Source organism: Mastomys coucha, unplaced genomic scaffold (genome assembly GCF_008632895.1).
Source record: "Mastomys coucha isolate ucsf_1 unplaced genomic scaffold, UCSF_Mcou_1 pScaffold9, whole genome shotgun sequence".
NCBI lineage: Eukaryota > Metazoa > Chordata > Mammalia > Rodentia > Muridae > Mastomys > Mastomys coucha.
In genome coordinates this window covers 34156857-34174988 of record NW_022196915.1, presented here as the reverse complement: position 1 = coordinate 34174988, position 18132 = coordinate 34156857, and the positions used below count along the sequence as shown (strand labels likewise).

General features: G+C 44.8%; 1 protein-coding gene across 6 annotated transcripts in view; it reads right to left on the bottom strand.

Moving 5' to 3' along the window:
* Window positions 1-17652, bottom strand: part of Fbxo34 (F-box protein 34) — a 64317-nt gene extending 46665 nt beyond the window's left edge. For 3 of the 6 annotated variants that reach the window (XM_031363004.1, XM_031363003.1, XM_031363010.1), the window contains exon 1: window positions 17474-17652. The gene's annotated coding sequence lies outside the window, so the exon portion shown is untranslated. Of the gene's footprint in view, window positions 1-16920; window positions 17150-17188; window positions 17364-17473 lie in introns of those variants that run through there. The other 3 variants (XM_031363007.1, XM_031363005.1, XM_031363009.1) reach the window with 2 other exon arrangements.
* Between the last annotated feature and the right edge of the window lie 480 nt (window positions 17653-18132).

The following is an 18132-nucleotide window of genomic DNA, read 5'->3' as shown; positions in this document are numbered from 1 at the left end:
AGGACCAGTGCTCCCACTACTGAACATACAGCACTGTGCCCTGGAGGACCAGTGCTCCCACTACTGAATGTGCAAACTCAAATGCGCAGCAGCTTTTTAGTTTTCACTGGTAGAATGAAACCCATAGCAAACACTACAATTATAAGCATAATCATATACCTAGAACCAGTTCTATTAGAATTGATGCATTTACTAACAACTTGATCTGTATGTCACAATAACTAAGCAATAAAACTAAACATTCTTTCAGCAGTAAAATCACTTGTATAATTTTCTTATTCAGAATCCTAAGTTTAATAGATATGTTCTTTTTGAAAGATGTTTCAAGGCCTTTAAATTTTGCATTCTGAACTATACATGTGTATATGTTAAATGAGAGCATCTATTTCTCTATGATTTAGCTTAATCCTAGAATCCTTAATTCCTCTAATGACTCCATGTTTAAAGCCCAGCAGTGTACCTTCATTAGCTTGGCTAACATACTCATTAAATTACTTTAAATTATCACTTTACTGATCACCACCGTCACAGCAATGCCCCTCCCCCTCTACTTGAGTTCCAGGCAGGTATCTGAACCATGAGATTATTTATCAACATGAGAATTCTCCTTCTCTAAAGATTAAGGATGCAGATTTGTGTGACAAGCCCTACATCACTGTAGGGGAGGTTCTGATGCTAAGGTCCTGTTCCCCAATTGGTTCTTGATCTGCCAGTAAAGATGCCACTGGCCAATTGCTGGGTGGAAGGAATAGGCAGGTCTTCCGAGTCCCACAGGCAAGCTGGCAGATGCAGGAGAGAAAGCAAAGGGGAGTTCTCCACAATTCAGAGGGAGAAAAGCCAAGCAGCCATGTGAGATCTTGGGTGGAGCGGCCACATGCTGCTTCTACAGGTGGGAGGTTGGGGTGCTGAGCTGGGACTGAAGGTGGCAGAGCAACTGAAGTTGAGTGCAGATTTAGGGTGCTGAGCTGGGAGTCCTAGGAAAGGTACGCTAGCTGAGGTAGATTGGAGGTGCCCAACAGTTGAGCCAATAAGGCAAGTTCAAATTGATCAACTGTGTGTGTCTGTGTTTTTCATTCACAGATTCAATATTCTCAGGGAAGGGGCTGGTAGCGCAGCCTTTTCCCAGAGCTTAGATGGAGTGGCAAAAGCTACACTCTACACATCATTTTTGAAAGTTATAGTAGTCAAAGGCAAAAGGCAAAACCTTTCAAATTCTACTCTGACATAAAATTTAGCACTGCAGAACAAAGAATAATCAAAGGTGAGGTAGGAACTCCCAACTGAGAGTAAATAAACTTGACAACAGAAAGCCACCTCAGTAACTATCAAAATCCTGTTTCACAATTTAAGAGAGTTTAAAAAGATAAGGATACAGGTTAGAAACAGAATGGCCTAGCTTGAGCAAGGCCCAATGCTGAGTGAGCACTGTTGCACTAGGGGAAAGCTCTGCAATAGATAAGGCCTGGGGGCATTTCAGACAAAGCACAACTCTGGAGTCAGAATGAAGTTCGAGGAGTTACTCACATTGCCACACCCAGTTCTGTTAAAGCCCAGAGGGCTCCAATAGGAGATGTTCATTTGCACACTGTGGGACAACTGAAACCTAGTGAAATTTTCTTCACTATTCCCTATTAAGCTGATAAGATGCCACACTAGCCACAAGGCAAATTGTATATGTATATGTATATGTGTGTGTATATGTGTGTGTATGTATGGTACATGTACACATATACACATGGCTGGAAGCCAGAAGTCTCTTTAACCTCACCAATTCAGCTAGGCTGCCTAGCTAGCAAGCTCTACCTGCCTCCCTTATGCTGGATTCTAGCATATTGCAGGGCCTAGCTTTTTACGTGAGAGGGCTTGGAACCTGAACTGAGCCATCAAGCTAAAATTCAGTCCTGCTAGGCATGATGGTGCATGCCTTGGATCCCAGCACTGGTAGAGGCAGGCAGATCTGTTTAAGTCTGAGGTCACCCTGGTCTACAAATCAAGTCCAAAACAACCAGGGCTATCTTTCACAGAGAAAAAAAAAGTCATCTCAAACAAACACAAAAACAACAACAACAAAAAATGCTCAGTACCTTTTCTGCCAACAGAATAAACAGTCCCTGGCTTCAGTACTCAGCAGTGTAAAACTAGAGAGGGAAAAGAATACACAGTCCTTAAGCTAGCACACCTGCCTGCCTTGATAATTTCTTTTATTATACTAAGCTTCTAGTTTTTAATTAATGAAGATACTTTTGAGCACAAATATCTTTTAATGTAAACTATTTTATTACTAACTTCATCATGTTATTTTTCTTCCTACTTTTAATCACATTACAAATATCTTCAAGCACTTGGAATGTAGACGACAAACAGGCAGAAGCTCTCAAGAACTGCCACACTGAATGTGTGAAGGACAATAAGCATCAGACACACATAAATATCAATACACTCTAGGCTGGGCACATATCTTCAGTTCCAGCACTCAGCACTCTTAGCTAACTGCTAAGAAGAAAATGGATCACAGATCTACTCCATCTTCCCTTTACGCTTCAACTAACTTCCACTTGTGATACACACTTGTGACTTTTGCTTCCAACTAACTGATATTAGGGAGGTGAAGCACAAGAGAGCTAGGAAGCTCAAAAGAAAGCCAACAGTAACAACTTAAATAGTTTGGTCAGCTCAGCCTTCCTTGAGGTGATGTATGAGAAAAGAGTGTAAACAAGTGACATCTATCTAACGACAGCAATCTAGACAAAGAGAAGTGCCAATCACATCACAGTGCAAGGCTTGCTGCTCTGATCAGTTAAGTCACGGTGGATGCTCCCATTAGCTTCTTCTATCTCCAGTTTCCCTAAAAAGTATATGCTGGTAAAACATGTACCATACACACGCGCGCGCGCACACACACACACACACACACACACACACATACACACACACACACACACACACTTGGTGATTGGCCTATATATATGTCTGTGTGAAGGTGTTGGATCCACTAATAATTGAGTTACAGACAGTTATGAGCTGCCATGTGGTTGCTGGGAACTGAACCCAGGTCCTCTGGAAGAGCAGTCAATACGCTTAACCACTGAGCCGTCTCTCCAGTCCCTGTACTTTTTTATATTAAAAGATAAAAACCCAAACCAAGAAACAAACAAACCTACCACCACCAAGCAGTTGGGGCATACTCCTTTAATCCTAGCTCTTGGGAGGCAGATGCAGACAGATCTCAGTGAGTTCAAGGTCAGCCTGGTCTACAGAGTGAGTTACAAGACAGACAGGGCTATTCAGAGAAACCCTGTCTTGAAAAAAAAAAAAAACACACAAAATCTCACTGACACAGAGTGGCCCTAAATTACAATTTTTCTGCCTCATCCACCTGAGTGCCAAAATTATAGGTATACCCTACCACACCCAGCAGCAATGTACCTGAAATGCACTTGAAACCTCAATAGTCCACTAAGGAGCTTTAGCAAAATGTTATTCTATGATCTCTGAACCCATCTGAACTGGGGAGAAAAAGGAAAATTTAAATCACAACAAAATAATTATACAAAATATGCATACTTCTGTAAAAGAAAACAAAACTGAACATGTGTTTATTACTTTATTTTTGTCTTTAGGCTAAGAGAACAATGAGAAATCACAAGCCCAGGGATGCCAAAGCGGGTGGACTGTGAATACATGTTTCTACGGGTGCAGAGTGTACGGGGGGCGGGGGGAGGGGACACAAAAAAATAAAGCTAAATGAACCTGACACCCTAACCCAGATTTTATTTTCTCTACCACAAGGTCTCAAGTTCCTAGTGTCTAAGGGTCCCCTTCCTCTCCGCCGCCCCTGTACCTGGGACAACAGGCATACTGACACACTAAGCTTCCTTGACTTTACAATTAAGGTAATGACTCTTAGAAACTATTACTTCCTGTCTTCCTATCAGCTCACTGTGCGGTATTTAGAGTTAAAGTCTCTCTGCTTTATATCAACCATTAGCTTCCTGTTAGAACTGAACTAAGTACAATCAATGTAAATGTGCTTTATGTATCCTCTGACTTAGCATGACATTAGCTTGATGTATAATCTGCATTTTCAAGGCCTTGTCAATACACTGGGGCATTAGGATGGAATTACTTGTCTACCTATCGGGCAAATTAGAGCTGGCTGTGGCCATAATTCTTTTGTACTTATGGGAATGGCAAATATAAAAACTGTGACAGCAAGAAAAAGCAGGAAGCCAGCTGCCACTACTCTGAGTAACTCAACTTCTAGGGATTCATCCACAAAACAGCACAGAAGCAAGGGCTCGCTGTGGCACTGTGTGTGTGCAAGAGAGAACAATTGCAATGCCTACATTTCCCAGCCTCCCTTTCTTATGATGTGGCCATAACATTCTACCTAACAAGACCACTGTGGACAGCAGCTTCTAGAAACCTTCCTGTTTAAAAAGGTTAGCACGGGGGCTGGTGAGATGGCTCAGTGGTTAGGAGCACCAACTGCTCTTCCAGAGGTTATGAGTTCAAATCCCAGCAACCACATGGTGGCTCACAACCATCCTTAATGAGATCTGATGCCCTCTCCTGGTGTGTCTGAGAACAGCTACAGTGTACTTACATATAATAATAAATAGATATTTAAAAGAAAAAAAGAAAAAAAAAAAGGTTAGCACGTAGCCTTTGCTCTTTGGCCCACACTGCCTGGAGTGAGTCCACCTGAAGACCCAGCCAGGTCACTGAGGACTTGGACAACACTGGAGGACAAAGAGCCTACACTACCTGAAAGGCGAGGGGGAGGCAAGGACAGATGGACAAGTGATGCCTCTTCTCACGACCACAGCACTTGTGAGTACAGACAAGAGAGAAAGCACTCAGCCATCTGGGCTTGTGCGCGCATCTTCTGTGTTATACCTTCACTTGCGACAGGGAAGAGCAGGCATTACAAATGCTACCCAGAGCCAGGCGGTGGTGGCGCACGGCTTTAATCCCAGCACTTGGGAGGCAGAGGCAGGTGGATTTCTGAGTTCAAGGTCAGCCTGGTCTACAGAGTGAGTTCTAGGACAGCCAGGGCTATACGGAGAATCCCTGTCTCGAAAGAAAAAAAAAAAAAAAAAAAAAAAAAAAAGCTACCCAGGCTTACATGCTCCCGAGCTCCTGCATCAGAAATGTTTCTTTTTAACCCACTGCCCAGGCTTCCTATCCCACAAATACTTTGTGTAAGGATTGAAAAAAAAATGTTAAAGAAGAAGAAGAAGAGGAGGAGGAGAAGGAGGAGGAGAAGGAGGAGGAAGAGGAAGAGGAAGAGGAAGAGGAGGAGGAAAAGCAAAGTGCCATATATCTCTGTAAAAAAAATTTTGGTTTATTTTCATTTTATGTGCATGGATGTTTTGTCTGCATGTGTGTCTGTGCATCACGTGCATGTCTATTAGAATCTCTGGAACTGGGTTTATAGACCTACCACATGGATGCTGGAAATTGAACACAGGTCTTCTGAAAGAGCAGCAAGTGCCTTTAATCACAGAGCAATCTCTCTAGCCCCCTCATTTATTTACTTATCTCCTCCTTTCTTCTTATAGGAAAGTACAGGCAGTGTTAAGAGCAAGGATATGGGAGGCATCCTCTGACAGGGGAAGCCCTAGACTTGGGAAGTGCTGATTCAGCGTTGTGCCTGTGGCCACAGCACTTAGCCCTTACAACAATAGTCCTCTAAGCCACACTGAGGCCAGGACTGGCAGCATACTCCCAGGAGCTCTGCTGACACATGAAGGACAGCCAACAAGAAATGGAAATAAAACATAGATTAATGGTGGGGGTGTAGGGGGAGATAATGAAAGCTAAAATGTTTAAAGCAGGAGAACAGAATGTATGCTGAAAGAACAGGCGAGACACAAGCAAGCCTGTTGTTTCTACCGAGGGGAATGGGCACTCACAGACAGGAGGAGGAAATGCATGGCTGGCATGCTCAATCATGTAAGCACAGGACCTAGCCAAAAAACATTTTTTTTTTCAAAAGTCATAGCTTTAGATAATCCTGCTTGGAGTTAATTACCCTAAGAACCACTATGTCTTCTTAGCCAGTGTTCTACTGCTGTGAACACCATGACCACGACAACTCTTTTTTTTTTAGTTGCCCCCCCCCCCCCGAACCCCCTCCACACCAAGAGACAAGATTTCTCTGTATAGCCCTGGCTGTCCTGAAACTCATTCTGTAGATCAGGCTGGCCTTGAACTCAGAAATCTGATTGCCTCTGCCTCCCAGATGCTAGGATTAAAGGCATGCACCACCACTGCTGGGCAACAACTATTTAAAAAAAAAAAGCATTTAATCAGGGCTGGCTTACAGTTTCAGAGGTTTAGTCCACTATCATCATGGTGTGGCAGTGTGCAGGCAGACATGGTGCTGGAAAAGGAGCCGAGAGTTCTAAGTCCAGATCCACAGACAGTAGGAAGAAAGAAAGCCCCCAGGCATGACTTTAGTTTCTGAAACCTCAAAGCCCTCCAACAAGTCCACACCTCCTACTCCTGGTGACTGGGCCTGTGGGGATCATGCTCTTCAAGCCACCACACACTAGATAAAGAGAATCCCAGTATAGGGAGGGCAAAGGAGTGGGAAGCAGTGCCGAGTCTGTTCCCGTGATGAGAGGGAGACAAGAGCACAGACAGACAACCACATACAGCTAAACAGCCAAGAGGGTGCTGAAGAGATGGCGGTTAAGAACACTTGATGCTTTTCTAGGTGACCCAGGATCCAAATCCTAGCACCTACATGGCAATTTAACAACTGTGTGTAAAGCAAATGACAAAGGGTCTGACTGACGCCCTCTTCTGGTTTCTGTAGGCAATGCATGCACATGTTGCATAAGCATATAGGCAGGCAAAACACTCATATACATAAGATTTAAAAAGTTTAAAAAAGGGCTGGAGAGATGGCTCAGTGGTTAAGATCACTGACAGCTCTTCCAAAGGTCAACCAGTGAACTCCAGGTTCACCATGAGACCTTGTCTCAGAATGTAGAGCTAAAGAGAAAGTTCAGCCATTAAGAGAACTTTCTGTTCAGATAATCCATGTTCAATTCCCAGCCCCAACATAGGGGCTCACAACTTAACTCCAGGTTGATTTGGGATCCAAAGCCCTCTGCTGGCCTCCACAGGCACTGCACACACGGTACACAGACATACTTTTTAAGAAAAATATACACATAAAATAAATCTTTAAACATAAATAAGTTGAAAAATGATCAAGAAAACACCCGCTGTAGGCCTCTAGCCTCTCTTATGCAATCAACCACATACCCACACAAATAACCACATAAAAACAACACAAGCAAGATAAAGATTCCCAAAGACATATAACTACAGTAAAAACAAGTGATTTTCTAGTAGCTTATACAATATATACTGAGATTATCCATAATACAGACTCTTTAAATCAAGAAATTTTACAATAATTCATCTTTCAGAGGCCTTCAGACTGGTGTATTGAAAGTTCTAAACCCTTTTATTGATTTTAAAGTAACAATATGCCACTAAAATGTCAAATTACATCTTAATTTGAAGCAAAGTTTTAATTAACCAGTTTACAAAATGAATATGTAAGCCCTTCAGTAAAACGAACCATTTATCTGGCTGTTAACAATAAATTTTGATTATTTATAATCATTAGTATGTATTAGTGAAGGGCATGTTACATAAGGCGCTGAGGAAAGCAACAGCAGAACATGGGAAAATTCTTAAAGACTTCCATTTATCTAAGAACAGAAAATCTGTAAAACTGAATTAAGAGAAAAGAGATAGAACACAGCCAGGTCTGAAGGGTATGCCTGTAATCCACTAGAATAGGGCAGGAACTTAAGTATTAGGTTAGCCTGGGCTACATAGGAAGCTACTTTCTCAAACAAACAAACAACTAATGCACTTAGCATCAATGCCTAGTTTACATTTCCCAGGAAATAATGGGTCTTAAAAGTCCACAAATTAAAAATGTTAATATAGTTCTAGTTCATCAAGCTAATTATTATCACATGTTTAAAAAAACTGGGTGGAAGCTGGGTGGTGGTGGTACATGCCTTTAATCCCAGCACTTGGGAGGCAGAGGCAGGCAGATTTCTGAGTTCGAGGCCAGCCTGGTCTACAGAGTGAGTTCCAGGACAGCCAGGGCTACACAGAGAAACCCTGTCTCAAAAACACCAAAAAAAAAAACTCCAAAAACCTGAGTAGGGAGGGATGGTTCCTCAGAAAGCTTCAAATCCTCAGACTCTCTCTGAACAATTTTCCAAGAGTTCTTCACCTAGAACAGCTGACAGCCTGGACGACTGAAGTGGGGGTGGGGGTGGGCTGTGTAAGTACCGTGAACCCAGAGACTGAGCCTGATGCCTGAGCTTGAAATAAGATCTCCTGCCCTACTTTGGAAACTGGCCTGCCTCTCCTGGTTCTTCAGCAATAAAGTAAATGGGTCCTCTGAGCTATCCTTATCAAATACAGGTTGTATCTTGAGAAACTCCAGCTAATCAATAATTATCTCTGTATTTCCTAGAGTGGTTTTATGGCTTCAAATAAGCAATTATATAAACATAATTGTTTTAACTTTAAGAATACACTCTTCTATCATATGTGAAACCTTGGGTTTAATTCTCAGCAAAACACACACACACACACACACACAAACAACAACCACACCACAAACGCAAATTAACACACAAACTCCAACAACTCAGACTGCTAAAAACATACCTCGAAGTTAGCCAACAGAGAAGAAAACAGTAACTTCAAAAAACTTTAAGGATAAGCCGGGCAGTGGTGGCGCACGCCTTTATCCCAGCATTGGGAGGCAGAGGCAAGCGAATTTCTGAGTGAGTTCCAGGACAGCCAGGGCTATACAATGAAATCCTGTCTTGAAAAACCAAAAAAAAAGAAAGGAAGGAAGGAAGGAAGGAAGGAAGGAAGGAAGGAAGGAAGGAAGGAAGGAAGGAAGGAAGGAAGAAAAAAAGAAAGGAGAAAAAGAAAAAGGCTTTATCTTCACACAGAAGATAATCTGAGAGAATGAGTTCAGCCCTTCACACAGTACACTGCAAACAAACTCCATTCATGGCTTCACATGGAACTAAAGGTCTCACAAAGGCAGAAATAACGTGACAAACATGACATTCTCTCAAAGAAATGTCATCAAATACAGTGGCAGCAGCTTCTGGTTCAAAACTGGATGTAAGGTCTGTGCTGGCAGTAGGCACTCAGCAGGCAAGTTCTGCACCATCATCATTCTGGGGTTTGTTCCGAGAACCCCAATTTAATTAAGTAGTCAGATTTACAAATCCCTTCTCATTAAATCCCATTTGGTACCACTACTACTGAGAATGCCATGGTCCTTGAACAGTGAGTCCGAATCAAACAGATCCACAAAAGAGGCTCTCCTCTTAGCAGATGAGAGAACCTAGCAAATTAAAGCCTATGGGGTACAAACCGAAGCATGTCTTCTCACAGATTACAACTGAGAAGCCCTCAGAGGGTCAGAAACACAGGACAGTCTGGATGTGGAACAGAGAGCCGCCAGCAAAGGTGAGAAGACAGAGACAGGCAAGAAACACGAGGGGAGGGAAGAAGTAATGAAGTCAGCCAAACCTGTGACAACAGATAGGACAAGATTTCCCTAAGAGTCTGCTTTTCATGTTACTCTTTCCTCCAGTCCTGTCATGACGGAGGGTGGCGAGTTGGCTTCAGGGTTCAAATCACTGGCTGCTCTTCAGTTCTCAGCAGCCACATGGCAGCTCACAACCATCTGTAACTCCAATTCTAGGGTTTCCAACATTCTCTTCTGACCTCAGCAGGCACCATACATGGTACATACATGGCCACTCATATACTTGAAAACTAAATCAGTTTGTTTTTTTCCAAGACAGGGTTTTTCTGACAGGTGTAGCCCTGGCTATCTTGGAACTCACTCTGTAGATCAGGCTGGCCTTGAACTCAGAAATCCTCCTGCCTCTGCCTCTGCCTCCCAAGTGCTGGGATTAAAAGTGTGCACCACCACGGCCAGGCTTATTGAGAGGTATTGTTTTTGTTTTGTTTCCTTTTTTTTTTTTAAGATTTATTTATTCACTATATGTAAGTACACTGTAGCTGTCTTCAGACACCCCAGAAGAAGGTATCAGATCTTATTAGGGATAGTTGTGAGCCACCATATGGTTGCTGGGATTTGAACTCAGGACCTTTGGAAGAGCAGTCAGTGCTCTTAACCACTGAGCCATCTCTCCAGCCCTCTAAATCAGTTTTTTAAATTCTGGCCCTAAAATCCTTCCTATTAATATTTTATGGCAGAACTTCGGTCTTTTTGAAGTCAAGTCCTTTGTCTAATGACAACTAGAGTGAACAAGTTATTTGAGGCTGGGAAACTATAATCACTACACTAGCAGAGAGGGCCCACTCGTCATAGACAGCTCCTTACCATGTTCTCATGTGGTGGTAGAATCAAGGATTCCTGAAAGACTCTTCTAAAGGCACTAGCCTCTTTATGAGGACACACCAAAATGCATCCTGAAGCTCCTAACTGTCTTCATTTGCTATTAGGATCCGACACAGAACCTAGGGGCATATTCACACCTAGTCTTCCCAAGGTCATGCAAAAATACCTTCACTCCTTTCTAGCAACAGCCCCACATATCTTAACCAACTGCAGCAACAACTCAAAAATCTAAAGTCCAGACTTTCATCTAAATGAGTATGAATGAGAATCAAAGGTGAGATTCGTCATGAACCAAGCTGCCATCTCAACACCAGCCTGTAAAACCAAACAGCTCACATGCTTCCAAAAAACAATGGTGAGTCAGGCACTAGTCCAAAGGGGAGTAAAACATACACTAAAAAATAAGTCGCTCCTTAAAACTGTCAGTACAGAATCTCCCACAAGCATGTTAAACCTTAAAGTTCCATAGTCTCTTTGACTTAATAGTCTGCTTTCCAGACAAACTATGCTAGGGAATGGGCTCCTAAGGATCCAAGCAGTAGCCACTCCCATGGCTTTTCTGGATACAGGCCAAGCTACAAATCTCTTCAACCTGGACTTGTTAGCTAAAGACTCTACAGGTCTTAGGGGGAAGCCCCATCCCTAAAATTCCATTGAGCTTTGCCTGGTAGGGGCACTCTCCATCATGGCTCACTTCTTGGGGATGGAGGTGGGGCCTGTCTGGACTCCAAAGTTCTCCGGAGCAGCATACTTTGTGATATAAGTGAATACTGAATGTCTTCACAGAATGCGCTCCTGTTCATGCTTTCGCTCTCTTCCCCCACCCCATCCCATATGTGTGTATGTGCGCATGTGCACATACACACACACAGAATCTGCTCTGAAGGAGACTGAGCCACACAGATCTAGCCAAAGTTTAAGACCTCCAGAGAGGTGGCTACCTGTGACTTAGATCGAATCTGGGTTACTTAGACACTGGAATGTGAGGACCAGAACTTGGAGTCATCCAGGCCTGTGACGGGCAGGGCAGCTGTGAAGATCTGACGTGCCTTAGGGATTACTGTCTTGATGAACAGCACCTGGCACCACTGACCTACACTAATCTCTTCATCCAAAGTTCACCTGGCTACTCCCTGCGTGCTCACTACCCATCTCTCCTCTCATTTAGAACATGGCCAGTCTGAGCTGTGTTCCACTCGCCCCCTTCTGTCCCTTTTAGTATGAAGTGTCCTATATAACTGTTTTTGTTCCCTCATGTTACTGTGAGCAGTTGAGAGACGTGAGCGCGCGCCATCAGGGCTTGCTTCTGCCACACACTTCCTGGTCGGAAGATGTTTTCAGAAAAGCAAAAGAACACAGCAAAAGTCTGTCCAACAATACCACCCCTCGTTTCCAGCACACTCCTCACCCCCACTTGTCAACTGAATCCCATGATTCCACTTGTCTTTAGCGTTCCTTCCCCAGCAGCCCACTCCAAACCTGTTCCTTCTCTGCCTCTCCCCACCCCCAAGCTAGTCCCACATTTTCAGTTAATGCTTCTAGATGCCGCTCTTGGCCCTCCCTCACTCAGGAGAACTGCCAAAACAAAACACCTTCCTTGCCTGGGTTCTTTACAAACAGAAATTAATGTTGTACTTTGGAAGCTAGGAAGCTCAGAGTGCTTCCGACATCTTGAGGAGTCACAAGATGACAAGGTCAGACAGAGCCTCCCTCAGGAGCACTCTGCTTCCATCTCCTCTGATGACCGAATCTTCTCATTCTCCTCACCCAGCATGATCCTGCCCAAGCGAGCTCTAACAGAGCAGGGAAGTGGGTCTGCTGAGCAGTTGTAGAACAAATGAATGAATGAAATACAACAAAAAATTAAAAGCCACTTAAACTAACTAGAAACTCTGTGATAACAGGAATGCTCTGTGATCCTGACAGGATACACAGGTTACATGAATATGTACACAAAAGATTTGTACATTTTACTATGTTACCTAAAATTAAGTAAACTGGTAACGATAAGTATTCTGAAGTGTATGTGTGTGTGTGTGTGTGTGTGTGTGTGTACATGTGTATAGTATAATTACTAAAAACTACAACAAAAATTAAGATTGGCCAATAGGAGGGAGAAAATATGTAGGTAGTAAAATAAATTTAGCTATTTCACAGAATGTTATGGAATTACATAATCTACATGGTGGGTATTCAGGTATTCAATGTTCAAATATTTTTCTGTAATGATTAACAATTTCCCCATTAAATATCAGGAAAGGGGAAGACTAAAACTAAAGGCCATGAGAGGCTCCTGCACTCAAGTCCACTAAGAGAGTGCACATCAGTAAAAGGTAAGAGTGAAGACAGCAGGCGTGGTGAAGCATGCCTAGACTCAGACCTCGGAAGGGTCCGCAGGGAGACTGTGAGTTTAAGGCTAGCCTGAACTCTATGAGAATATCCTGCCTCAAAAAGCCAAAACTTGAAGGGAAAGAATGAAAGGGGAAGAGGGAAGATAGTTGATGCCTCTTCCACTGAACTCTGATCACCTCCACACACAAGCTGTGGCCTTAGGCACTCATCCATCCATTCATTCTGGGATAACACAGCTCAGTAATGTAATGGTGCAAGTCCTTGTCTAAGGCTCTAAGTACTGAGTTTCTAATTCTTCCCTAAACTATCATCTGGATGAAACCTCTGCCCAGCCAAGTGTAGCAACAGTAGTCATCAGCCTGACTAATCCCACAGACACTGTGCTCTCTACAGTCACGTCAATGTTACAAAGGTGAGGGGACGGTGTCTCAGCTCACAGATGACAAGTAAGGCTCTTGCTACACAAGCTTGAGGATCGAGTGCAGATCGCCAGAACCCATGCAAAGCTGTGCACAGTGGCACGTCTGTATCCTTGCTACTGGAAGATCCCGTGGACTCACCAGACAGGCAGATCTAGATAAAGCAGCGACCCTCAGTTTTAATGACACGGTCTCAAAGATTAGAGTGGTAAAATGACTGAGGAAGACATCTTGATATCATCTGGTCTGCACACATCTTCCCATGCAGGAGGGTGCATTAGGATGCTCACACAGGAAGGAAGGAAGGAAAAAGGAAGAAAGAAGGGAGGGAGGAAGGGAGGGAGGAAGGAAGGAAAGAAGGAAAGAAGGAAAGAAGGGAGGGAGGGAGGGAGGGAGGGAAGGAAGGGAGGAAGGGAGGGAAGGAGGCAAACAGAAAGACAGAAAGAAGGGAAGGAGGGAGGGAAGGGGGTAAGAATATGCAGTAGGCATTACATCATGTGCCAGTTCCTGGCACAAAGCTACTCAAAAGTGTTTGCTGGCTGACAGTGCTGTACAGCACACTAGTACAGGCTTGGACTCACAGACTGACATTGTGATTACGGTAGGAAACAGACAAGATAGGTTGCAAAGCTAAGTATTTAGACAGCATGCTCTAGAGCAGTGGTTCTCAACCTGTGGGTTGCTGACTCTTTGGAATCAAACAACCTTTTCACAGGGGTCACCTAAGACCTTCAGAAAACACAGATATTTACATTATGATTCACAACAGTAGCAAAATTACAGTTATGAGGTAGCAGCGAAAATAATGTTATGGCTGGGGTCTCCACACAATGAGGAACTGTGAAGCAGGAACTAGAAGATGAAGTTGAAAATGAGCAATTAAGTACTTTTAATAAACACTTGAAGGTCATGTATATTTTAATTATCCTGGATGATAATATTGTAGGCTCATCTGCTTCAAAATCCCATACACATAAACAGAAGTGGGAAGATAAACTAGACAAAAGACTAAGGAGCACCCGTGTCCAAAGGACCTGCAGTAGTGACTGAGGCTATGGAGCTACCTGCCCCTTCTGCTGTTGCTTCCAGAGGACTGCACACAGGTTATGCACCTGCTGAATTCTGCCTGATGCACACAGCCTGACAGGGGAGGCATTCACCACATCCTAGGCACTTCCTCCAACAATCTGGTTTTAAACACCTTCTAAATGAAGATCAATATGTCCCACCAACAAATACTAAGACAAGAGTAAAATCTGCCGGAGTGAGTATAAATTGAGTTTAGAAAATAAAGTAGAAAATGCTTACAGAGTTTTGATTCTGCATCTTGCTAAGATACCTGGCACAGTGAGTATATCCTAAGGAGTCTAGAGCCATGCCCTCATTCACCACCACAATCACCCTGTCCAGCAGGAAAATGTCACAACACTAATGACCTCATCAGTCCCTTCACATGCTGTAATGAATGGCAAAGGTCTTAAAATAAGCTTCATCTCAAAGTTCCATAAAACCATTTAAGAAGTAAAAGCTGCTTGCTTCCTAGACCCAAAACTGCAAAGCGGGGGCGAAAAGCAACCCGCTAAAAGTAGAAGCAGATTATACAAATGTTCCCTAGAGTTATGTCTGGTTATGCAATGATACACATTAAGTAGGCTTCTTTGTGCCCACCATCATTTCTTGGTAACATCACAACACACTAAGTCTTTTATTCCCCACCTATTAACTTTTTTTCCACATGAAAATAAAAACTAACACCTAAACGAGAAAGGCAGGGAGGTGGACAAGCACTGCTAAGCACAGCTAGTGCCATCAACTACAGGGTTTTCAATTCCCATTTAGATGCACACAGGATTGCAGAGGTGGCGCAGCGGTTAAGAGCACTGACTGCTCTTCCAGAAGGCCTGAGTTCAATTCCCAGCAACCGCATGGTGGCTAACACCCATCTTAACCAACTGTAATGGGACCCAATGCTCCTTTCTGGTGTGTCTGTAGAACAGATCAGATATTTACCTAACAGTTCATAACAGGAGCAATACTTACAGTTATGAAGTAAGAATGAGATAATTTTACAGGTAGGGTGAGGAGCTGTACTAGAGGGTCACGGCATCAGGAAGGTGGAGAAGCACTGACATAGACCACCAAGGGGGCTACTGGTCAGCACTGACTACTGCAGGTGTCCATTTTAGTATGATGTTCAACTTTAGGACATATTTCCTGTGAGACCATTTTCTCATCTTTAATAGTGGGTTGACTGACATCCACCCACGCCACCCCCACATCAGCAGTTTCACATTGGTCACTGGTGTTCAACTTTTATTGTAGGAGCCTTAACACTGTCACCATACAGTTTTTAATGTCTTTAAAGGGAAAAATTCTGCTCAACAGTATGCACAATGGCTACTGAATTACCAAAGTTTGGTGAACACAAAAAAATAAGGCTTATGAGAAAGTGTCCCCTTAAGGACTTCCAGTCCAATCCAACAGTAAGGGTCTGGGAATGCAGCTCAGTGCCAATATGCATGCAGGAGACCCTGAACTTGAATCTCAGGACGCACACACCCAAAATCCAGTATTAACAGATAATTTCTGCTTCATCTCATTTCCTGTGTTAACTGGCACTTCATCTGCACACTGAGGCAAAATCCAGAGTCATTAAAACTGTTTAAGGAGCCAGGTGTGCCGGCACACACTGGTCATTCCCACACACCACACACACAGGCTGTGACCACCAAGCCTCACAACTAGTACACCACTGAGTCACAGTGAAACCCTGTCGAAAAAAACAAAGTTATTAAACAAAGATACATGTGCATTTCAAGAATGCAAATATTTGAAGAACAAATGAAGAGCAGAACATAGTTAGGGGGACGGGACCCTGTTTGGAGTCCCTGTCCCTGAGGGAGCAAGGATGCTCCTCCTGAAGCTTCCTGCCGAAGACCTGAACTGTAACTATGCTTAGGTTTTAAGTCCCCTCCCTACCTTTTTGAACCAGATTCTAGAAGGACAAAAGGATAAGAGGACGACTCCCTGGAATGTCCCCAGCAGGTTAGCACAACAGCTTCTATGCAAGTCTACTATCTTTTCAAAGCCTGAGAAAAAGCAACATTCACAAAATCACCTGCTAAAATTTATAATTTCACATTCAGAAGCACTACTGACAAAATTTAAGTCACCCAACCTCAAAAGTAGTCTTCAGATGTGTTATATTACACATCTGGGGGGAGGGGGGAAGGGTTGAAAAAAAGAGGCTTATTGTTGAGCTATAATCACAGAAAACCAAATGTCCCTGACTGAACAAAGGTGGGGGGCAAGAAACACCTGGATAAATTACATCATCGGGAGATTATTATTTAAGAAGAGTGTTGGCTTGATTCAAGCTCCCCTTCTTTGCAAGACAAAGTTCATTCAAGATCTGCTTGCCTTTCGCTAACAAAAAGGCTTACAAGCACATCACTGGCCAAAAAAAAAAAAAAAAGATAAAGCCAACTTAATTATCATCCCTCCAGTGGATTCAGCCCTCGCGCACCCTTCCCCAGCAACTGCCACATCAAACCATCAAACTGAGTTTAGCTTCCTGAAGGCACAGTGAACACCCCCATACCCCTTCCACGCCCCACCCCCCAAGATTCCTCATGATTACTCTATTTCTACACCGAATGTCCTTAAACTGTACTGCCGATGATCTCCGAAAAGAAGTTTAAGCACCTGACAATTACTACATTCAAACTGTACGAAGCCGAGATCCCATGATTTCGGTTCAAATCTGCTAGGACCGAACTTCCTTTTTCTCCCCGCGGGTCCTCCCAGCCCTTCCGCGCGCCAAGGTCGCCACTCGGGGCCTGCTGTGACATCACGGTCTGTCTCAGTAGAGCCCTGACATCACCGGCACGCCGAGCCTCGGCACTATGACCTCACCACCGCAGGCTCGCACGCCCGGGCCCCCCGGGGAGGGTGGAGAGGACGCGCGGCTCACCTGCACGGGTACACCCCCAGCTCCGCGCCCCGCACGCAGCCCACCCGCGGCGGCCTAGCTCGGGTCACCCGACTCCGGGCCCAGGGAGCAGCCGGGCGCACGACCTCGGAGCCAGGCCGCGCGGACGGCTCTCGGGAGGACGCGGCGGCGCCGGCGGCGGCACCCGGAGCGCGGCGAGCCGCGGTCCCCGCCCCCAACGCTCGGCCGCGCCGCGGGGAGCAGCGGGAGCCGCCACGGTGTCCGCCTGCCCCGCGCCCCGCAGCCCCGCGCCCCCGCCTGGCCCACCTGTGCTTCTGCCGGGCCGGGGCCTGGCCCGGGGCTGCGGCAGCCCGAAGCGGCGGCGGCAGGCCTGACTCGCTCCCCGAGACTGAGGCGGACCAGGAGCTCAGCGCTGGGCGGCGGAGCCCAACGCTCGCCCCGAAACCCATTTGTTTGGCTAAACCGGCGTGACATCACGCGCCGGCCCAATCGACGGTTGCCCGGGGGCGGGGCTGCGGAGCCTGCGTGCGCCAGCGCCCCCTGCCGGCGGTCGCGAGCGCTCTGGGAAGAGGTGGGAGCTGCCGGGACAAGCGCCTGTGAGCCCGGAGTGGTGGAGATTGGGGAGTTTGAGTGTCACCGCAAGGCAAGGGCCCTAACCCTAGAGCACCGTTAGAGTGACAAGTTCATTAACACTCCCAGGTGGTCCAGAAGCCTTAATATGTTTGATACTGTTAGATATCCGACATGTCTGAGTCCTAATCTTGGTTCTACCCATAGCGTATGGTTCTATTTCAAATTTGTAAAATGAGCTACTTAGCAAGCCGGTGGCCCCTGGGTTTGATCCTTGGTATCCTATACACTGAGTATGTTGCTTCATATCTGTAATCCCAGAGTTTGGGAGGTGATTGCAGGCAGACCACAAGTTCATGGTCATCCTCAATGACAAAACAAGTTAGGCATCATGG